The sequence below is a fragment of the Cryptomeria japonica genome, chromosome 8 (genome assembly GCF_030272615.1).
Source record: "Cryptomeria japonica chromosome 8, Sugi_1.0, whole genome shotgun sequence".
NCBI lineage: Eukaryota > Viridiplantae > Streptophyta > Pinopsida > Cupressales > Cupressaceae > Cryptomeria > Cryptomeria japonica.
This window is the reverse complement of record NC_081412.1, coordinates 531756308-531781632: the sequence shown is the minus strand read 5'-3', so window position 1 is coordinate 531781632 and position 25325 is coordinate 531756308.

Below are 25325 nucleotides of genomic sequence, written 5' to 3'. Positions count from 1 at the left end.
TTGATTTTTGAATGGTCTTCCATTATCAGTGATAATGGTCATAGGAATGCCATAGCGACAGATTATATAAATCAAGATGAATGATGATATTTGTTTTCATGTCACTGTTGTTAAAGACATTGCTTCAATCCACTTAGTAAAATATTCAGTAGCTATCAGAATGAACGTATGTCCATTAGAAGATGAGGGATTGATCTTTCCTACCAAATCAAGGCCCCACTGTGAACTTGGCCATGATCCCATCATAGGATATAACTCTTGTGCTGGTGCATGGATTAGATTTCCATGGATCTGACATTGTTTACATTTTCTAGCATAGGTGAATGAATCTCTTTCCATAGTAGGCCAAAAGTAACCCATACGAATAAGTTTCTTAGCCAATGTTAAACCACTTGAGTGTGTACTGCAAATACGCACATGAATGTCATTAAGAACTCTCTTAGATTCATCTTTTTCAAGACATCTCAATAATGTACCATCTAGACCATGCCTATATAGGATATCAGCAATAATGGTATAGCGAGAGGACTGGCGGATAAAGTTTCCTCATTGATTACAAGATGATTCCAGAGGAAGGATATGATCTTTAAAATATTGGTAGGTTTGACCGTATAAGGATTCACTGGTTCCTGATATATGGAAAATTTGATAGGTATGCTTGGATTGGATGGTAGGGGTTAAGATATCTTCCACAATAAATTCATAATGTTGTTTATTCTCTTTATTTTGCAAGAGAGATGATATTGTAGCCATCGCATCTGCTTTATTCTCATTTCTAGGAATCGGGGTGAATGCGATTTCTTTAAAGTGTCCTTTAAATTCCTCTATCAGATGTTTGTATGGCATAAGCTTATCATCCTTTGTTTGATATTCATTATTTATTTTATTTATAACAAGTTGTGAATCACAATAGACATGTAGTTCTTTGACATTCCATTCAATGGCCATTTTAAGCCCTATAACCAATGCTTCATACTCTGTAGTATTATTGGTGCATGGAAATCGTAGTCTATACAATTTCGGAATTGTGTGTCCTTGAGATGTGATGAAAAAGATTCCTGCACCTAATCCAAATTGAGTATAAGAACCATCAAAGTACAATTCCCAAAATATTTTCACTTATTGTCAAGATATCTGCATCAAGAAATTCGATGTGCAAAGGCATGTTATTTTGTAAAGGTGCATCAGCCAATTGATCAATGATAACTTGTCCCTTGATAGCTTTTCGGTCAACATATTCTATGTCAAATTCACTCAGTATCATAACCCATTTGGCTAGTCTCCCTGTCAATGTTGACTTGCTCAATAGATATTTGAGAGGATCTATCTTTGCTATTAGTTTTATAGAATGAATCAACATATAATGTCATAGCTTCTGGGTTGCAAATACAATTGCCATACATATATTTTCAATTGAGGAATAATTTAACTCATAGCCAACAAGTGTTCTGCTGATATAATAAACTACTCTTTCTTTTCCTTCATCATCATGTTGAGCTAGGAGAGCACCTAATGATACACTTGTTGCTGAGACATAGAGTAACAATGGTTTCCCCTTGGTTGGTGATATCAGTACTAGAGGACTCATAAGATATTCTTTTATTTGCAAGAAAGCTTCTTCACATTTTATATCCCATTTGAATGGAACATTTTTATGTAGAAGATGGGTAAATGGAAGACATCTATCAGCCAATTGAGAAACAAATCTCCTGATTGATTGCAACCTTCCTTGTAAAGATCGCAATTGACTTATGTTCTTGGTTGAATCCATCTCCATGATAGCTCTAACTTTTCTAGGATCTACTTCAATGCCACGAGCTGATATAATGTATCCAAGGAGCTTTCCAAAGGTTACTCCAAATGCACATTTCTTTGGATTTAATCTCAATTGATATCTTTCCAGCCTGTCAAAAATCTTTCTTAAAATGTTCAAATGTTCTTTTCTTGTGTGAGATTTTGCAAGTATGTCATCGACATAATCTTCCATGAATGTATGCATCATGTCATGAAGAATTGTCAGCATAGCCCTTTGATAAGTCGCTCCTGTATTCTTAAGCCCAAATGGCATAACATTCAGCAGTACGTTCCCCATGCACTTGTGAAAGTTGTCTTCTCTTGATCTTCAGGTGCAATTCTTATTTGATTATATCTTGAGAAGCCATCCATTAATGAAAACATCACATGGCCTGCTGATAAGTCCACTATGATATCAATGTTTGGTAATGGGAAATCATCTTTTGGACATGCTTTATCTAGATCTCTGAAATCTGTGCAGACTCTTATGCTCTTATCTGATTTTAATACTGGTACGATACTTGAGACCCATTCTAGGTAAGCAACTGGTCTTATGAAACCCACTTCTAATAGCTTCTTGAGCTCGGTTTTGACATGGAGAGCAATATGTGGATGCATCTTTCTTAACTTCTGCTTAACAGGTTTTTCTTTTAAATCCATATTAAGATGATGCGTTATAAGATATGGGTTAAGTCCTGGCATATCTACATAAGACCAAGCAAAATTTATTTGTCTTTGCTTAAAGAATTCCATGTACTCTTTCCTCTCTCTTTCTAATAATGAGGCAACAAAATGAAGTATTTTAGGATCTTTTGATGTATCAATGTTTACTTCTTCTGTTGGTTCTATCAGGATAGCAGATCTCTCTTGAAAATATGCAGGAAAAATGTCAAACTTTCCATCTTCTGGCACCTCTAGGAGGTTTTCACCATCAAATATGCCCTTTGCTTTCTCTTTTGATTGATCTAATGTTGCCATGAAATGGTTTTCAACAATAGGTCTCTTTCCTTGTTTTATTTCGCTTTTGTGACTGGAAAGTTTGGCATTCTCCTGACTATGAGAAACATCACTTGATTCTGCAATGGAAGATATCTTAGGATGGATGGGTTCAACAATGTTAAGGTACATGGCTAAGTCGTGATCATTGGAAAAGACATTTAGTTTGGGGTTGTCTAAATTATCCCAATCAATTAGTTTAGGATGCAGAAGGGGTAAATCATAATCACTGTCATCATTAGGTGTTTCAATGTTCATGACATAATGATCATAGCTTGGCGTAGAATAGGTATTTTCATAGATTAAATGTTTTTGAGAATTGTCTTTCTCAAGCGTTTCTGAATTAGTCTTAACAAGATTAATATTAGCATTTTGTAGTTCACACTCAAGTGGTCCTTCAATTGATGTTTGTCTCTTAAATGAATGGATTATATCCATGCACACATCTTTGATACTGCAAATTCCTTCTTGATTGACCTCATTTGCATTTTGGAGTTGACATATTTGTGCACATGATGAAGTAGATTCTTTTAATAGACTTTGTCTCCTTTCAAACTCAACTTCTTCTGGACTAATAGTTAGTCCAACTTGACTATCCCTTAGCTCTTCCATGGTTCTTCCATATCTGATCCGTGTTTGCGCTTCCTATGGCATTGTTTCTCTATCTTTGTCATTTCCTTTCCTTTTTACATACGCCTCTTTTCTTTGGATTCTGAGTTTTTCTTGCCTTCTTTCTAACTTCATCTTTTGTTCTACTATAGACAAGTCTTCTTTCGTGATAGCTACTTGATCTTCATTATGTTCTTTATTTGATGTAGTGGATAAGACATCTGAACTCCATTCATATTCATTGGAGTCTGTTTCTGAATCCTGATCCAAGATTACTCCACTATACCATACTGGAATGCCGTATGGTGCAAAGAGTTCTCTGAGTTCTACCATCTCTATTTTTACTACTTCTGGAATATCTTGTGAATATTTTGCCTTTGTTTGTATTTTCAAAACTTTTTGACAAGATTTTTCTTCACCTTGGATGATGATCTCCTCCTCTTTCTTTTCATGTTCTTCTTGCTTCTTTTGTTTATTGGTTACTGTTTCGGCCACTTGATGTAGCTTTTCTTGCCAATTTTCTTCTTTAGAAACTGATTTCTTTCTCCATTTTTGTTGTTGATGATTATGTTGCTTTTGATTAGACTTCAGATATCCTAGACCGGATTTATCTTCTGTGGATTGTGAGTGTGGACAAATAGGTTCTGAAATACCTTGATGTTGCTTACCAATTGGTCATTTTCCTTCATATCCCATCTTTTGCATGATTTGATATCCTTTGCCATATTGTTTTATGGGAATATTGACTTTTGCTGCTGTTGCTATAGTTTTATCTTCATCTTTGTATAACCAACCAAGAATGTCTTTGTCTTCATTTTCCTCTTCAAGAGTTCCAGCACTAACAAAGGTTCCTTTAAACATATGTTTTGATTTTCCTGATGTCTTTGATTGAATATCTGTAGGATTTCCATATGACTTAGGGGAAAGGGGAAAATTTTGCAAAGAATACTTTCCCATTCCTTCATCATTTAACTTGAGCTTTTCTTCAAAAGTTTCCCATAGCTTTGCTTGAATTTCCTTAGTAGGATATACTGATTCTCTGTTATGTGGAACTCTTGTATCTTGTGTTGGCTTCAAATTATTGAAATATTGACTGGAATCTACAATTATAGTGATTTCTTTTCCTTCATGAGGAAATTTTACACATTGATGATATGTAGAAGGAACTGCTTGCATCTTGTGAATCCATGGTCTTCCCAGAAGAATATTGTAGGAGAGGTTCAAATATAAAACTTGACACAATGTATCATTTTCCATAGGTCCTATCTTTATTGGTAGCACAACAGTTCCTTTAGAAGAACGTTCTGCTTCATCATAAGCCTTGATGGTTATTTTCTTTTTTCGGGTCTACTGCATTCTTTGAATATCCTAAAGCTTTTATCAAACTTAATGCACAAATATTTAATCCAGCTCCTCCATCTATGAGCACACATTTGACATGAGTTTTATTTACGGAGACTTCAACATGTAAGGGAGCATTGTGAGGATGTTGCAAGGATGCGTCATCATTTTCAGAAAATGATAAGCAATTAGGAGCTATGAGGTGTCCTACCATATTTTGGAACTGATCTATATCCAAATCTTTTGAAACTATTGTTTCCACTATAGCTTTCTCCAAAATGTCCTTATGCATAGGTGAAATCTTGAGAAGTTCTAGAATTGATATTTGAGCGGGTATTCGTTGTAATTGCTCTACTAAATTGTATTGTTGTGGATTGGGTGTTGGATCTTTTGCTACACCTGGAAAGGTAACCTTTGCTTTGCTTCTCGTGATAACATTGATTGGTTCTGAAGATGAATTTTCATTAACAATGATTACATTTACCACATCATCGTATGTATAAGTGTAATTCACTTTGGTTTTTCCTTTGTCATCTTTTAATTGGGACGATTCGCCTTTGTCATAATTTGGGAGTGGAGTTTTGAAAGCCAAGTGTGATTCGTTCGTTTTATGGCTATCCACTGTAATGGTTCCATTATCGATTAGATCTTGGATACGGTGTTTCAATCTCTGACAATAATTTGTTAGGTGTCCTTTATTCCGATGATAGTTGCAAAAACGATTATCATTCCACCAATTGGGCTTGACTGGTGGTTCATAATTTCTTGTTTCTGGTAAAACAATCAATTTATTAGCAAGTAAAGTTTTTACAGTTGATTCTAAAGATTCTCCAATGTTTGTGAATTTTCTTCGAGGATTGGAGAAAAAGGACTTAGTTTTGTTGTTTTCTAGATTGGTATTGCTTGGGTTTTGACTTGATAGATTGAAAATTGGTTGTTGTTGTTTTGTATTACTATTATCATCATTCCCTTCATTGCTGACATTCCTATTCTTTGACCAAAACTTGGGTTTGTCATTATTGTTGTTGTTGTTGTATGAATTATTGTAAAGTTTTAGTTCTCCTTTCTTTACCATTGCATTCTCTATTTTTAGTCCATTCTCGATCATTTTGGCAAAAGAGGGAGGACATTGCATCCTTCGTTGATAACTCGTTTCACTGATAAGATTATCAATGAATATGTCCATTTTTTCTTGATTAGGTACATCTCGGAGATACCTATTAAACATGCATTTCCATCGTTGTAAGAAAATCATAAAGGATTCACCATTATTTTGTTTAACATTGCAAAGATCTAGCATTGTTATTTCATTCCTTATATTGTAGGAATATTGTGAAATAAACCTATTCACAAGTTCTTCAAAAGATTTGATTCCGGATGGTAATCTTGAAAACCACTCCATTGATTGTCCATTTAAATTCCTAGGAAAAAGACACATAAGGTAAGTTTCATCATGAGAAAATTCCATGCTCATAGTACAAAACTCCCTAATGTGATCTTGAGGATCAGATCTTCCATTGTATTTTTCATATTTAGGGATCTTGCAATGTTGTGGAAATGGTATCATATTCAGATTTTTATCAAAAGGTTATGGGCATATATCTTCTAATGAATATTTCTTGGAGCTTGTCCCATTTTGCATGTCTTGTATTTGTTGTTGAAGAGTTTGTACTTGTTGAGTAAGGTTTGATAAGGGATTATCTACATAGTTTCTCCTTGTTTCTTCATGAGTCTTTTTGTCACTACACTCTTTTCTTTTATCATCCCTTTCTTTCCTTGTTTCTTTGTTACTTTCTTTGTTCACATCTTCATTATTTTTCTCGTCTGAGTTTTGAGTGTTACTTGTCTCTGCATCTTGTTTCAAGCTTTCCATGTTAAAGTCTTGTGGTAGTTTAGCTCTAGATTTTGCCAACATCAAGAGATATTTTTCTTTTTGTTTTGCCAACAATTTTTCCATTAGCCTATCAAATTTGAAATCTTGCTCAAGTTCTCTAATGGTGCTATTGATTGCTTCTTTGTCAACAATGGTAAATCCAAAAGTGTGGAATACAGTAGTATCTTCTTCCTTCATTTGTTGTTGTTTTCTAAGTTGTTCGTGTTGGGCTCTAATCCAAACTGGCATGTGTTTATTTCAAAGTTGTTGAAAGTTTCAAAGGACAAAGTCAATAGGTGATTATTGGTTTAGGAAGATATTCTTTGTTGATCTTACCACTATTGTTTGTCTATTGGGATAAAGCGTCTCTTTGTTGAAAGACACGTCTTTGTAAATTTTCACCATCAAATTCTATACCGCAGCCACGTAAGTAGTGACAAAAACGGTGTAAGAATGTCCTATGTTTAAATAAGATCTTGTGATTGATATACAAGAATCTTATCCTTTTCTGAGTAGCTTTATAACTGGGTTTTCTTTTCTTAAGGTGATACTTAAAAGTCATATAAGCATTTGACAATTAACAAGTTTGTTTGATTCCAAAGTTGGTGCGATTTTGGGTTTGATATAACCTAGGCTCAAAATAGGAAAGATATATCCAAGATTAGGAACCTAGTATAGATTTGATCAAGCTTTGTGATAGAGGATTTGATTATCCTGATGAGAAATTTGACAAAGATGTTGATTTTTGCACTTAAGATATTTGAATCGATAGCTTGTTAAATGTTGATGTTTACAAAACCTTTTGAGTATAACCTATTGGATCGGCCACCTGTTGTTTGAGCTAGTTTGAAAATACGTGATGGTTTAGAGACAAACCTACTTCAAGAATTATTTTGACATTGATATTTTGACACTTTGATTTTGATCTGGTGTTTCAAGTGTTAGAAAGCTTTTTTATTACCCTTTTGATCAAAATTTTTCAGAAATTTGTTGGATTTTTGCTTACTCGTAGATGATAATTTTCTTCAATTTTTGACCATTCGAAACATGTTATAGACATAGAAGACACAATGTTTAATAAACAAAATGCACAAGCAAGTACAATCCCTATGGCAGGCTAAGACAATAACTATTGAATCTCATGTGGAGTTTCCCCTGAGGCTACGCTATTCAAAGCGGATATTTAGATGCTTGACCCCACTGGCTCCACCCTCGGCACTCACTTCTTTGGGGCAGCCAAGCACTTGTTTCCATGAAATGTCCCCATGGAAAACTTTATATCTCTACTAGGAATCGTATGTATGTGAGCCGCTTTAGAGGTCTGACCTCCTGCGCCAACAACTAGAAGGATTTTGGCAACTAGTACAAGTGATTTTTAGTAAAGGCTTCTAGTCATGTGGCCATACATGTGGCACTTTCAACTCTGTAAATACATAAGGTTCCCAGCCTATAGAGGTTACACTTCATAGGGTTTATGGAGAAACATAGTGTCGGTATGAACTTATCAGCACATGTTGTTTGGGACTTTCATCACAAACATGATTTATTTATAGTGGATTGGAAGGACTCAGTATTATCCCATTTCCACTTTAGGTCATTCCCCTCTCACTGACCCCCTCAAGGCAGCTCGGCAAGGCAGACCCTCTAAAATGATTTTAATTGCTTGAAATTAAAGAAAGTGTAAAAGAGTGGGTTTGGTTTTTTTTGGTCACCCAATTAAGGGGAGAGCATATACCTACCACTTTCGAGACACAGAATACAAGTGTTGTTTTTAACCTTTTCAAAGCAATTATTGGCTAAGTCCTATTTGGAGATGTTGCTCCAACAAGCATGGTGTTCATTTTAGCCCTTTTAAAAATCTATGTGCAACTATTTTAGAGAAAATACAAAAAATGCAAGTTGCATGTTTTCAATTCATCCTCTTAGTTAAACTAGATGAACAAGATATGATATATTACTTCCCAAATGAAGACTTTTAATTAGCTAGATGATAAAATGCATAAAATTTGCCTTAAATGCCATCCTGCACATGCATGTTAGTAATCTAAAAAATCTGATTACTTGGACATTCAGACCTACAAGAAAATTTTGTCAGTTTTATAAATAGAAGCGCTAACCTAATATATGCGCTATCTTTCTATTCAAAAGCGCTAAACTGCAGATCAAAAGCGCTAACTTAGACTACAAAAGTGCTGCTTTGTGGATACAAAAGTGTGATTTCTTTGACAACCTATCATGTAAATGCGCTAACCTGTGATGCGAATGCGCATAATTTAAGACAAAAGCGCTAACCTATATGACATATGCGCTAACCTATGATACAAATGCGTAGTTTTTCAGACAAAAGCGCTAACTTGCATGACATATGCACTAACCTATGATGTAAATGCGCTAACCTGTCGAACAAAAGTGCTGTCAGAATTCACACATGCGTGAATATGCATTATAAATGCATTAATTTAACTTTTTGCAAGATTTTTAAAGGTATATGCAAGGTCCAGCCCCACGGTGGGCACCAAAATGTGTGAGCTTGAATTTCATCCTCAGAATGCTACCTGTAATAAATTAGTTTCACAAAATACAAATGGAAATGCATATAGGAAATCCAAATTCCACCAATGAAACTACATGAAATACATACTAATATAAAACATTATTTTACCTTCATGGCTTATGTCTCATTGTGTCCTAACTCCACTGTTCCTGGTTGCAGATGGTGTGCTCTCAGATAATGCATTGTTGGCTTCCAAGATGGCATATGAAGAATGGACTGATAACTTGTAGTTAACTGACACTATGATATACAAATACTACATGATTATGCTAAAATGATTATACTATGATGCTATATGATAATTGCTATATTCCTATTTGCTTCAAAAACTCACGGATGCATAAGATTAGCTTGCAAAATACACTTGCAGTCTCTTGAAGTCTAACTTGAAGATTAACTCTCTCAACTGAAGCTCTTGATTTTATAGAATTTGAGAGGATAAGATGATGTGTCTTAGATCAATGGTCATGATCAGATCTACAGATTTGGATGGTTGTAAGAAAAGGTGAAGGTTGAGAGAAAGGGGGAAGGAGAAGACAAGTGTCACTCATCTCACCTTGACTGGTTTGCTGACTGAGGGAATCTAGGGATGGTTGGAGGAAATTTAGGCATGAGAGGACAAGTGGACTCAAGTCCTTCCTAAGATGTAGGGGGTTGTTGGAGAGAATATAGAAAATGGCTATGAAATATGTGTACGTACACAATTTTCATTAAGTTTTGGAAGTTGGTGATAAATGATAAATTAATATTTAAAAAATATTAATTTCTTTAGCCACATGTTTGATGAGTTGGCAAAGAGAAGATGAAGTGGAGATGGAAGAATGAGTTGGATAAGAGATTAAATAATTTAGAAATTATTTAATATTTGAGACTATAGGATAGGAGAACAATCATTAAATATTGGATATTTAATTGTTTGGAGGAGATAATTAAATATTAGATATTTAATTAATTAGAGGAATAAGATAGATGCATTAATTAATAAAATATAAATTAATAGAAAGACATGAAATGAATTAAATAAATTAATCTTTTCAAATTAACTATTTAATAGAAGAATAATTATTAAATAAATATAAAATATTTATTTAATTGCTCATAGCCAATTTTTATGTGTATACACATACAATGAATCTGTAATGTTTTAAACCCATGCGTGACATTTAGCACTAATGCGGTACAATAACAGCTTATGCGTAACATTTACCATGAATGCGTAATAAAATGAGCTATTGTGTAACATTTATAGCTTATGTGTAACAATTAGCACGAATGCGGTACATTTACAGCTAATGCGTAACATTTATAGCTAATTTGTAAAAAACGAAAGGTGATTGTGTGATGCATGCAAAATTGGACACTGGAATTTTTTTTGGAAAAATATAAAAAATAGGCAAAAAATCAGGCAAAAATTAGAAACATACCATGTCGCCAATCCCTGGAGGTCTCTGATATGATCGTACTCGGTCAGACAAATGCAATTGAGCTCTATAGCCAGCCATGATGATCAAATACTCAAAAGGAAAGCACAAAATTAGCAAAAAAAACCAATAACTTACCAAATTGCAAATGAGCAAATGAAAACATAAAATCTTTATTTATAGCTCAAAATTAGGGTTTTTTGCCATCTCAACGCCCGCAGTCCCCGCCAGGTTAAAACAACTTGTAACCTACTCAAATGATCTCAAAATTGCACGAAACTTCACACGATTTCTCATTATACTGATATAAAAAATATGGTCTCCATTTTTGAATTTTTCGACCATCTTTTCCGAGGGGGCATATTTACACTATACAGTGGTACCAAGGCATACTGGGGTAGAATTTTTCATTTTCTTTGAAACAATGTCATTCCGACTTTGTCTCAAAGAGGGGAAAATGTATACACCTAAAAATGTCTCATTGATCATGTGCTAATTATTCATCTAATTGATTAATAATTATTTAATTAAGTTAATTAATCTTATTCTTCTAATTTCATATTTTCTCATCATCTTACTAATTATTCTATTTTCTATTCTTTCATCATTTAATCATTTTAACCATTTTCTAATGTTAATTAAATATTTATTATTTAATTATTCTAATTAATTCCCCAATTTAAATAATCTTTATTATTTAAATAAATTAATGCTATTTCAATTTCTACCATCAATTAATCATTCACCCCTTTTCTAAATATTAATTAAATATCTATTGTTTAATTAATTATAATTTAATCCTTTAATTTAAATAATATTTATTATTTAATTAAATTTCATTTCTAAAATAATTAAATAGTTTCTTTAAATTATTTAATTAACTAATTAATTCTTCTAATTTCTTCTAAATTCAATCACATGTGCATGATTTCAAAAATCAAAGTCAAGTTCTAAATGTATTCAAATACGAAATTGAATTTAAAATAAATTCAATTATTTGAATTAAATTTCATGCAAAGATTAAATTGAAAATCTAAGTTAAAGTGCAAGCACATGCTAAATTAATTAATTCAATCAATTAATTAATTAAATCATTTATCTCTCCAATCTCTATTTCCATCTTCTAGTTAGCTTTGTCATCCTCTTTATTTCCTCCAATCACCCTTTTTCTTCCTTCAGTTAGCTTTTTCTCAATCAGTCGACTCAATTAATCTATTCAATCTATTTTGTTCCACCTCCAAATCAGCAGTTCAACTATCAATTTTCATGTGAGCTCACCTGAGTTCCACCTCTTGATCAATTTGTTCCACCTTTCAATCAATCTTCTCCAAAAATCTATAAATTGAGCATTCAATCTCCATTTTCAACAATCACGAACTTTGAATCTTTGTGTCAATTGCAGGTTGCTAGCACAATATCTAAGAGCCACCATACCACAAAGAGGAGAAGAGAAATGGAAGTCATGATGCACAATAGGGAGTTTTATATTGTTTAACTTTAGTCTATTTGCATCCATTTCATTGGTTTTGTGTTCGAATTGCTTAGATAGTTAAGGGATTCGTGATTTTCCTTATTTCCTATTTAGCAATGATGAATTTGAGCATAGCACAGTTATCATTTTTAATTTTAAAGTAAAAATTACTATCAGCAACGCCTTTAGAAAATCTGAATTTCAAAAAATATTTATCTAATCTAGCATAGCAGGCTCTAGTAGCTTGTTTTAATCCATAAAGTGCTTTCTTCCACTTGCATACCATGTCTCCATCATCGGACGGTGAAAATCCATCAGGTTGTTCGATGTAAACTTCTTCGTCTAGATAACCATTCAAAAATATAGATTTGTCATCCATCTGATATACCTTGAAATCTTTATAAGCAGCATAAGCAAGCAACAATCTAACAAATTCAATTCTGGGAACTGGAGAAAAAGTTTCCTCATAATCAATCCCTTCTTGCTGTGAATATCCTTTGCAGACCAGTCTAGCTTTATTTCTGACTACTTCACTGGCTTCATTCAATTTGTTTCTGAATACCCATTTAGTACCAATATCATTTTTCTCCTTAGGTCTAGGCACAAGTTCCCAAGTGTTGTTCTTTTCAATTTGATCTAACTCTTCTTCCATAGCTCTCATTCGATTTTCATCTTTACAGGCTTCAACAACATATTTAGGTTCAACTATGGAAATTAAACATACTTTTTCTATAGCTAACCTTCTTCTAGTCATCACACCTTTATTCTTGTCACCAATAATCTGATTCTCAGAATGATTCAATATTACATACCTTGGAGTCTTTTGAATGTTTTGATCTTCAAGTTCTTGCACACCATCACCAACAGCAACAACATCAAGATTAACAGTCTCTACCAGATCATTCTGCTTCGGCTTTTCAGGCTGAATAGGAGCTAAAACAACATGTTGACCATCATCATAAGCTCTGATCTCCTTCCCAAGGTTCTCATCCACTCTCACATTTACACTTTCAGCTATCTTTCTTAGTTTTCTTTTATAGCACCGGTAGGCTTTTCTCTTTGTAGAATATCCCAAAAAGATGCCTTCATCACTTCTAGCATCAAACTTTGGAATATCTTCATCTCTCTTGATATAACATTTTTTTACCAAAAACTTTGAAATATTTCACAGTAGGAACATGATCAAACCAAAGCTCATAAGGGGTCTTACCGGTATCACCTTTGATATGATTTCTATTAAATGTATAGACTGCAGTGCTAATAGCTTCTCTCTAGTAGACCTTTGGAACATTTCCTTCGATCAACATGGTTCTTGCAACATCCAAAACAATATAGTTATTCCTTTCAACAACTCCATTCTGTTGTGGGGTCCTAGGAGCAGATAACTGCCTTCTAATTCCATGTATCTCATAAAATGAATTGAACTCACCAGAACAAAATTCTCCACCTCTCTTGTTACTATGGTCACACTCCAGATGTCATCAATGGCGGAAACCTTATGTTTGTAAGAAGGAGACAAAGATCCCAACACCTTAGCAAAAATCTCATCCTCCTTAATCTTTCCACCAGCTAATCTGATACCAAGGACAAGTTCATTTACCTTAGCCATGTTTGAGTGTATGCTCTCATCATCTCCCATCTTCAATGTTTCATACTTTCTTTTCAAACTCTGTAACTTAGCAACTTTCACTTTACTATCACCTTCATAGAGTATTTCAAGCTTCTCCCAGATCTCATGTGCGGCCTGAAGTCCCATTACATTTGTCATCTCAGAATCAGTCAGGGAACTAAGCAATGCTTCCTTCGCTCTGATATTATATTCAGCTTCCTTAGTCTCATCAGGAGTAGATGGTACATTCTGAGGAACAACATAGACATTTTTAGTGATCTTCTAGTAATCCTCTCCAAGAAATTTCAAGTGCACTTCCATCCGGCTCTTCCATATTGTATAGTTGCTTCCATCAAACCTCAAATTGTCCTTATTGAAAAAAATACCTTGAGTTTCCATCTTGGATCTCCTCAAGCGATTAAGCTTCTACCGGAGGATCTGGCTCAGATACCAATTGTTAGCAGTAATCAAGAAGGAAGATTGAGAGGGGGGGTGAATCAGTCTTCTCCGAATCTAGAAAATTAAACTTTAAAAGAAGAACTGATAAACTGCAGAAATACTCAAATAACCAAATTAATAGCACAACACACAACACCAAGATTTTTGATGCGAAAAAACCCGGTTAAGGGAAAAGCCACAGTGGGAACCTACCCACAGTAAGATGATATTGTGCAGTAGTATGTGAAAATATTACAATGGGGAATGCACATGCATTTAGGAACACTTCCTAGAGCTCAATGCTCAAAATATATTTTCCTGGAAGGCTACAACCCTCAGGGAAGTCTCGCTGACTTAAAATATGATTTGAACTACAATCTAGAAGGAATGAACTACAAGGATAGCATCTACAAATGCCCAATGACAGTTCTGATTAAGCACAATTGTCTTCTCTACTACACCAAAATCACCTCAACACTTTGTTGAATGACATATCCTTATTCGCACTTTCATCTCTCTCTGATAATTTAGAAAAAATACCGACACAAAAATTACATAAGCATCTCACCTATATATACAAATCATCAACCTTGATAACAAGGCTAGCTAAACCCTCAACCCTCATCTTACAATTACCAAAATTATATTGCACGATACAAAGATCAACCACCGGACCAATATTATGATTTACATTACATAGCATGGACCTAATTCGAATTCCCAAATAATCACATCCACCAGAAATCTTGCTAAGACCAACCGCAACACACTTCACCATCAAGAATATCGCATAACACGGAAATCATCACCGATTCATAAAAAATCACCAAAACTCACACAATGATCAATGCGGATCGCCAAAATAAATAGGTCACGACAAGGAAATGTCAGCAAGCATGTTATAATCATCACCAATAGCTGCACCAACACCACTTATCAAATCTTCATTGATCAACATTAGGAAGCTCAAGAACACAACCAATAAGGAACTGTCACGAAGAAAGATAACTTGTGGGGAACCAAATCACGAACAATCTAAAATGAAGATTCATAAGATCATCCAAGACAATATCCCAAAGTCTCAGCACAAGATCTGATCATAGCGGAGGAAATACCAAATTCTGCAAAACAGTGATCAACAAAGCCAAACTATAAAACTGGATCAAAAAATCTTCCCAAACTCACCATAATAGATCAAAGGAATATGTTGACATTAATGACAACAACATATCCTAGCAAAAGCAATGATAACCAAAATTCAATAATATATGTGTTGAGTTTGGAATTTGAGCATTCTAAATTAGGTCACTGTGTTTATTATAAATCTGATGGTGATAATTTCTTGTACATTGCATTGTATGTTGATGATATGTTATTCATTGGTAAAGGAAAAGGTATGATTTTAGAACTAAAGTCTCAACTTACTGTTAAATTTAAATAAATGATCTTGGTGTAGCAAAACACATTATTGGGATGGAAATTAGAAGAGATGGAGGGAATAGAAAGCTATGGCTAGGCCAGAGTAAGTATGTGAATTCAGTGTTACAGATGTTCAACATACAGGATTGTAGACCATTGTGTGTTGCTTTTATAGTTGGAACAAAATTATCTCCTACAGAGTGACCTACATCCCCATCAAAGATGGAAGACATGAGAAGAGTGAATTACTAAAGTGCAGTTGGAAGCTTGATGTATGCTATGGTCTGTACTAGACCAGACATTGCCCAAGCAATGGGAGTTCTGTTCAGATGTATGTCCAATCTTGGTAGAGTTCATTGGGATGTAGATAAAAGAGTCTTTATATATTTGAAGAGTACCTCAGAGTATTCTTTGTGTCATCATGGTAATTTAGTTGGAGACGTGATTTCCCTTGATATTCATGGTTATGTGGATTTAGACTGGGCAGGTGATATTGATAGCATAAGATCCACCAATGCTTATGTGTTTAATTTACTTGGTGGTGCAATTAGTTGGATGAGTGCACGACATGTTGACTTGATGTTGATGTTTTGGTGTAAAGAGTTGATTGGCGACTTGTTTTATGTTATCATTGATGGAAACTATGGTTTTATAGTCACATAAGTTCTGTAAGCCAACTAGTAAAGCTTAACTGGTAGAGAATACAATTTAACAGTGAATCGAAAAATAGGTCCTCAACCGGTAAACAGGGACTGAGTTGCATTCAAGCAACCAGTACAAGCGATTGATGAAGATTTGGATGGTGCAGTTTTACAGGAGTGATGGAGACATGTATTTGATGTTATATTCTTGACCGCATTATCAGATTCAACAAGATGATCATAATTTGATGTACAAAGCAAGCTATCTGGAAGAGCACTTAACCGGTAGTGATAAAGTCACTAAGATCGGTAAACCGTTACAGTTTTATTTTATTTTTGGTTTGTTATGTCGGTGGCCGACATAAGTTAGGTGTGTAATGTAAATTTGTCTAGATTCATATAACCTAGGAAATTGTTCCAAGTTTATGAGTTGACTAAGTTGATGTCTATAAAAAGTGTGATGAGTTATGAATGCATCTTTGAGATCGAAGGCGAATATTGAGATGCTGATTGTGCGGTGATTAGTGAAGCTCTGTATTGATGTATTGTTAAAGTTTTGGAGGAACTGAAGCAGATCTTATTAGACATAGAAGTGTTATATGAAGATCATTGAACTATTGGTATCCTAATAGTTACAACAACAAAATCCCTTAACCGGGTAGGTCTTAACAGGCCTTAATTTGTAAATCCCCTAACAGGGTAGCTCAATATATGAGTTTAAATCCTCTTGCGAGGTTTCTCCTAACAAGGCTCATTATAGTAAATCAGTTCATCGGGTGACTCCTAACAGGGTTTGCTCCTAACAGGGCAAATTTGTAAGACCTTAACCGGTCACAAGTTTCTATTCTGCATATAGTGAAACTTGTGTGTAATAACTCCCACCATTGTTTTTCCCTTTTGGGTTTCCATGTATAAATCATTGTGTTATGGTTGACATGTTTTATGTAGTGTTTTCTTATGTGATTATTTTCCTTGCATTCCTATTGATTTTAAAGTTGTTAAGAGGTGTAATCAGATTCTTAAGTTTTTTGCTTGTATTGATTCACTGCCCCCTCTCAGTGCCTTATAAGTATATCAATTGGTATCGGAGCCAAACTTCATTGAGGCTTAACCACTTGGGAATGATCCTCAAGGTAGACATGGGGGAAGGAATGAGCTATAGAAAGATGTCTAATAGACTTGCATAAATTGAGGAAGCCCTAGAAACATTGAGAGGCAAGTATAAAGCTTCTCTTTCTAAAAGAAAAGAGCTAATTGAACAACTGTTGGAGGTTTCTGAGAGAAGCTCTTCTGATGAGGAAAACATAGATGCATTGGTTGATGAAGTGGAGAAATTGAATGATGAGAAGGCTAACTTGAGGAGAGAGCTAGAAGCCCTAACCATCAGAATGAGTCAAGAACTTGGAGCAAGGAGGTTAGCATAAGACAAGATCAAAGAGAAATAACATGAGATCTTTAAGCTAAATCAGGAAGTCGGTACCATGTATGCTCATTGGCATGAGGAAAAAGAAGAAATTAAGGCAAAACTAGATATGGAAATGTCTCTTAGAGAGACTCTTATGAAAAGGAATGAATACCTTACAAAGGAATTTACTGATGTTAATGAAAAACTTGCTAAGTTTAACAAAAGTTCTGCCATGCTTGATGAACAAATTCAATCATAAAGGATGAATGGTGACACAAATGGATTGGGTTATACTATATTTGAGAAAGGTGAGTCTTCCAGTACAAGGGATAACATGGAAGAAGGTAAATCTGCACCTAAAATTCAGAAATCCATTGGCAAGAAACCTTATAAATTTGTATGTTTCAATTGTCATAAGCCAGGACAAACTGCTAATGTTTGTAAAAGCAGATCTAATGTTACTAATGGTTATAGACCTAATACATATCAAGGATATAAGCCTAGAACCTTTAATGGATATTGATACACCTGCAGCATGCATGGGCATAGAGTTGTTGAGTGCAGGTATGGAGCAAATATTTTGGCACCTCACATGAGTTAGAGGTCTGGTGGTGGTTGGGAAAGAACCTTTAATGACCAGAGAATTCCTAATTGGCAGAGACCCTATGCTAACTAGTCTAGCCCTTATAAGATGGAAAAGAGGATGAATGTGGTTTGCACAATCTGTCATAACTAAGGTCATGTAGCTATGAACTATAGAAGAAGGACTGGTAGAGGCAATGTTGGACCTTGGAGAGCATCTGGTATGGCTTGTTATCATTATAATCAACCAAGACATATTGCAAAGTTTTGTAGAGCAAAGATGAATCAACCTGTAAATCAATCTGATGAACAAAAAGGGAAGATAAAAATTGATGTGGAGGAGACCGAGTTGAAACGAAAAAAATATGGAAAAAGAAGGATGATGAGAAACCATCTGAAGATCCTAATTCTTCACCTAGTGTGGAGAACCCTTCACCGACAAACTAAGTTGTTAAAAATCTTAGGGGGAGCTTAATGTTAGATCCATTTCAGAACCCCCTAAAGGACCATGAGGTAAGTTGAATCTACATACTTTGATGCATTATGATATTGAGAATTGATTTTATGATCAAACTGGTAGGTTTGATGTGTTATGAGAACCGATAGTATGTTAGAAGATGTTTTAGGGTTTTACTGGTAATAGCATTTAATGTGGTAGATAATGGGCAAATAAAAAGAACCTTGTGAATGTCATTTGTCACTTTGGATTCTTGTGAGCACTCAGAGAACTAAAAGAGTAGAGAAAAGTTTGTGTTTGCAGCATCTAACCGGATTGACAGAGTTTTGAGAAGATTTGAGGTGATCCACAATCAGAAATCGGCGAGTGAATATTGTTGGTGTCAAAACCCTAGTTGTGAAAGTGGTAAAAGGTATTTATTTGGAAAATCTTATTTTTTGTATCTAAAGTCTGAATATTTTGAGAATGGATACCCTGCATCTAGTAGATGTTACAGAGACCTTGTCCTGAATTTAAAAGGCACACACTTAAGTCTGTTGAAACTTATCCTGTCGGATCCCTATCCTAAGTTCCCGATGAAGTGTTACATGTAGAAGATGTTAGATCTTTTTATCATTGCAAATTGGAGGATCTTGGTATTTTTGCAATCTTTGACCAATATAAATTGCTATGTGATGAGAACAGAGTGTTGAAGGAACAATTTAAGAAGGTTACCAAGAAATATTTTCACCATGCACTAAATTCCATTGATAATTTTGATGGTGAACATGTCAGATATGTTCTTAGCAAGATTCACAACCAATTTATATGGCTTGATAGACCACATAAAATTACAAAAGAAGCTATTCATGCAGTCACCAAACTTTGTGCCACCAGTGAGGTTCCAGTATTGAGATCCATTCCTAAGAATGATGTTGAAAGGCTGGCTAATTCAAGATGGGATGGAAGAGAAATGACAATGAATAATATTAACAATCTGATAGTTAAATATGCTTCAATGGTTATTGGTTACTGGATATATCACTCTAGCAGGATGAACAACATCCCTACTACATCCATTCATACTGCATACCAGATGATAAAGGAAGATGTTGATTATGATTTGTTTGAGGCATTGCGAAGTCAACTGATGTTGAATCTTGAGTCCATCAAGAAGGATAAGAGATTGAAGTTTACATTTGGATAGTTGATCATTGGTTTATTTTTCTACTTTCAGAACTGTTTTCCCAGTATCGGTGATGTTCAGTGGTATAATGACATATAGACACTACTACAGATGAAGAACAACATTAGAATGTTGGGTAATGGTTTTGACAAGATTTCGTGGGGTTATTTAAAATATTTTCAGAAGAAGATACATGCAAGGGAAAGGTTACCAGAGAGTATTGTCAAGAAATATGAGAATACAATTTGTTTCATGGTTAATACAGATACTTGTATGATGAAGGCAGTTGATCCCAGGAAAACTTGGGTGATGCCTATGGGTTATGAAGTCGAGGTAGATCTTTTGGTGGCCTATGTAGATCACTTGTTAACTCAACTAATAGATACAACTACAAAAATATTTGGCACCTGCAAGGAGAAATCTCTACATGTGCACTCTAAATTAAATAGACTAGTAATTGCTAAGAAAGTGAGAAACGAAGTGAAGGAATTTTTTGAACAACAAGGTTTCACAAAGGAAGCCATTGCAGAAGCAAGAGAAAGACATGCAACACAACAAGAAGGAGCATCTAGTGCCCCAACCGGTACCAGCACTGATAGACAAACAAGGAGTATAGTGGTGAAGGAGACACCTGCAGAGGCAAAGAAGGAGAAACCTTCCAAGGTTCAATTCAAAAGAAAAGGTAAAGTCATTGAGCCCCCTGCACCTAAAGTACCCAAGGTGAAAGAAGTTTATAGGAAGAGGAAAAAGGAGCAAGCAAAGAGACCGATAGCTAATGAAGAGGAAACTGAATCAAAAGGTGAAAAGAAAGCTTTGAGAGCTAGTAGTAAAAAGTCAAAGGTTGTAGGAGCGTCTACTATCAAATCCGTCAAGAAACTGGTAACTAAGCTTACAATTTTTGAAAAGATGTTTATGCATATTAAGGAATATGGAATTCTTAAGGGCTTGGATAGACTGTATGATAAGTTTAGTGAGGATGAACAATGGCAGATAGAAGATGCAATTGTTTTTATGATGGATAAATATAGTAAAGCCCTAATTGAATTGCAAGGACAAATTCAAAATTCTTTGTATGATAAGATTGACGCAAGATGGCTGGCTGCTATGAAACAGGATAGAGAATTTATTGAATACATTCTTAAAAATCTGTAACCTGAAGCTACAAGAGAGGAGATAGATGAAATTCTTGTAAAGGCTAAATCATCTTTTAGATCTAATAAAAGGTTGACATGACTGTTAATTGGTGAGACCTAATCATTTCACATGGATACTGAGTTGATATTGAAGAAGTTACTAGGTTTTATTCCTGAGGAGGAAGAGCAACCAGACAAGTTTGAGACTGAAGATATTTCAGACAATGTTGACATTCGTGACTTTCAACCTGATGAAATTGTTATGGGAGACCAACTGGTAGATGATCAACCAGTCAACACACAGACGTAGATAATTGTCATTACTGATGATGACATTGGTACTAATGATGTTGATGCAACTGATAATGTAAATGTGCAGGCTGATGATGTACAAATGTCTGAACAACAATAGGGATAGGAAGAGAAGAAAGAGAAAGAAAATAAGAGCTCTGAAGAGCCACCGGTACATACACAAACTGTTGGTACTCATCTGCCACCGATAAATGATAATGAAAAGAATAAGGAAGAAGAAAAGCCAGAGGATAAAACTGAAGGGTAGAAAGAGGAAGATGAGAAGAAAATAGAGAGATCTAAACCTAAAGTATCACCTCTATCATTTACTTCTAAGAAGAAAATTGATGATGATGAGGATGATGTTGCATTAAGTATACAAAGACCCATTAATATGGATATGCTAAGTTCTACAAAATTAATGGAGATTGCCACTGCAATGCAATCTAGAGCAAAGAAGAAGAGAATGAAGGAACAATAGAAAGAAGCTGAGACAATCAAACATACAGTTGAAATTTTGTCAAGCTTATTACTGGAGATTGATACAGACAATTTCGCTACACCGATTGATAAGCTAGGCCAATTGGTTAATGATGTTGGTGAACAGATAAAAACAATTGAGGATGTAGCCTATGTTTGTGTAGAAAAGGAGTATAAGAAGCAAATTACAAAGCAGTTAATGAAAGATATAGATAAAACTAAAATTCCTTTAAATGTTAATAAGGATCACTTGATGAAGCATTGGAGACTGGTGGTAAGATCCTTTCTACTGTGGTAAAATTTTCTTTATTTTGTAATGATTTGGTAAAGAAGAAGTAGGAAGAAGAAAAAGAACTTGAAGTTCTAAGTGATTCATTTAAGCCTCTGAATGATTCCACAATATACTATGGACGGTTAGTTGTTGAACTTCAACATAAGCTAAAAGCTTATGAAAATGAACAAGTAAAGAGAATAACATCCCTGCAGGAACTACAAACACAGTTGATATCAAAAGTTGAAATCTTGCAGAGAGGGTATAAAGAGTCAAAATCTATTCTTTCTACCCCATAGATGAGAACTATATATGCCATGGAGGATCTTGCTAGGCAGATGAGGACACATGTGGAGATAACAGACACTATTTTGTAGACCTAGCATAATGATCTGAAGTAGTTGAAATCTCATTTTAGTGATGTTTTTTTCTAAAATTGCATTGTAAAAACATTTTGAACTATTATATCTATATATGCTATGCAATTTTGATGCAATTTTGATGTAAATGTATTTATCTTTTCATGTATTTACTTTCCTTTGTCATTGTTGTCAAAGGGGGAGTAGTTGTTGAAAAGTGTCAGTCAAATTTTGTTGTAATCATAATTGGGAGTAGCAGTATGAGTCTTGTAAAGGTTTAAATTTTTGTAATAGAATGTAATTTCTAAGGGGGGTTATGTGTCATGAATAGAGTCAATTTTTGTGTTGCACACTTAGACAAAAAAAATTTGTAAGTGTTGCCATCAATGCCAAAGGGGGAGATTATTGGCTTGATGTTGATGTTTTGGTGTAAAGAGTTGATTGGTGATTTGTTTTATGTTATCATTGATGGAAACTATGTTTTAATAGTCACATAAGTTTTGTAAGCCAGCTAGTAAATCTTAACCAGTAGAGAAGACAATTTAACAGTGAACAAAAAAATAGGTCCTCAGCCGATAAACAGGGACAGAGTTGCATTCAAGCAATCGGTATAGGCGATTGATGAAGAGTTGGATGATGCGGTTTTACAGGAGTGATGGAGATAGGTATTTGATGTTATATTCTTAACCGCATTAGCAAATTCAATAAGGTGATTGTAATTTGATGTACAGAGCAGGCTATCTAGAAGAACACTTAACCGGTAGTGATAAAGTCACTAAGATCGGTAAACCGGTACAATTTTGTTTTATTTTTGGTTTGTTATGTCAGTGTTCGACATAAGTTCGACGTGTAATGTAAATTTTTCTAGATTCATTGAACCTAGGAAATTGTTTCAAAGTTATGAACCGACTAAGTTGATGTCTATAAAAAGTGTGATGAGTTATGAATGCATGTATGAGATCGAAGGCAAATATTGAGTTTTTGATTGTGCGGTGATTAGTGAAGCTCTATATTGATGTATTCTTAAATTTTTGGAGGAACTGAAGTAGATCTTATCAGACACAAGTGTTATATGAAGATCATTGAATTGTTGTTATCCTAACAATTACAACAACAAAATCCATTAACTGAGTAGGTCCTAGCAGGCCTTAATTTGTAAATCCCCTAACAAGGTAGCTCAATATATGAGTTTAAATCCTCTTGCGAGGTTTCTCCTAACAGGGCTTATCATAGAAAACCCCTGCACTGGGTGACTCCTAACATGGTCTTCTCGTAACAGGGCATATTTGTAAGACCTTAACTAGTCAGAGGTTTCTATTCTGCAGATAGTGAATCTTGTGGGTACTAACTCCCACCGTGGTTTTTCCCTTTTGGGTTTCCACGTATAAATCATTGTGTTACAATTGGCATGTTTTTTGTAGTGTTTACTTATGTGATTATTTTCCTTGCATGCCTGTTGATTTTAAAGTTGTTAAGAGGTGTAATCAGATTCTTAAGATTTTTGCTTGCATTGATTCACCCCCCCTCTTAGTGCCTTATAAGTTTATCACGACAGGTTGTGGTTTCTTTTTCCACTACTAAAGTAGGGTATATGACAACTACTAATGCTTGTAAAGAGGTCATTTCGCTTAAGAGACTGTGTTCAAACATTTGAATAAAACAAGGAGTCATGACAGTTTATTGTGACAGCCAGAGTGCGATCTACCTAGCTAAGAACCTAACATTTCATGCCCGAACCAAGAACATTGATGTTCAGTATTATTTTGTTTGAGATATGGTCAAAGATGGAAGGGTGAAGCTAGTTAAGGTAGAAAATTTGATGAATGTTGTAGATTATTTAACTAAGGTTGTGAGCACATATAAGTTTAGATGGTTCTCAGAGTCTATGGGCCTCATGGTCCGTAGCAATTGATTCATTGTATTGATACACCCTTTGCTCTTGCAAGGTGTTCGACAAGTGGGAGATTTGTTAGAAAAATGGTTTCTCAACCTTGCATTTAAATGAGGTTACTATTTATAGTATGTTTTCATTTGAGCATGAAATGGTGTGAAATTCTCCCCGAAGCTTTTGGCTGGCTAGATAAGCATTTTGGTAAAGTTACGTCACAAGATCAAAGCTAGTTTTGAAGATATTAAATTTTCCATTTTGGAGGGGTCCAATGAAAGGTTTACATTTTATTTTGAGGACTTTAGAGGCCCCAAAATGCCCTAAAAAGTGGTCATAAATGGTGTATTGGTTTACTAGGCAATAGATCACATCATGAGCTTTCTGGCACTTCAAACGACTCGTCAATAGGACACACGGTTCTCAAGTTATGGCCTCCGAAAGTTTGTACTCCTGAAATAGGAAATATAAAATACATTGGACACATAAATGAGTTGTAAAAGGGAGGGACACGTGGTGATGTGTATTTTAACATTTCATAGGGAATCTAGAAGGGAGATAAGGTCAGCTACACCTTATTGGGTGGTTTTAGCCCATGGTTTTGTTATATTGTTTGACGGTTTCTTGTATTGTATCTCCTACATATGAGGTACGTGAGATAGAGGTTGTGTGTAAGAGTCTTATAGCTATTGAGTTACTTCTGAATCTTTGATTAGTGGTAGTCTTGTGAAGATCTTTCTCTGCAAGTATATTGTAATTTGTTTTGATTGCTAAATAATATATTGGGCGGCTTTTGGAGTGTGGGATTTTTCTCCCAAAAGGTTTTTCCCCACGTAAATCACTGTGTTGTGGTATGAATATTATTTATGAGTATTTATGTTAAGTTTTTGTAATTGTTGTGACGATCTATAATTTTTTTTGCATTACCCTCCTCTCAAGGTTAGTGTAGGAAGTTGTTCCACTACTTAACTTCCTTACAAGTGGTATCAGAGCTTGATTACCTTTGGTTTCAGTTGTGGGTTGTTGGGTTTTTTTGAACTAATCCTGATTTGAGTGGGAGCTTGTGTAGAAGACACTTTTGATCTTGTTGATGCAATTTTCAGATGGAGAAATTTAATGGAACAAGTTTTG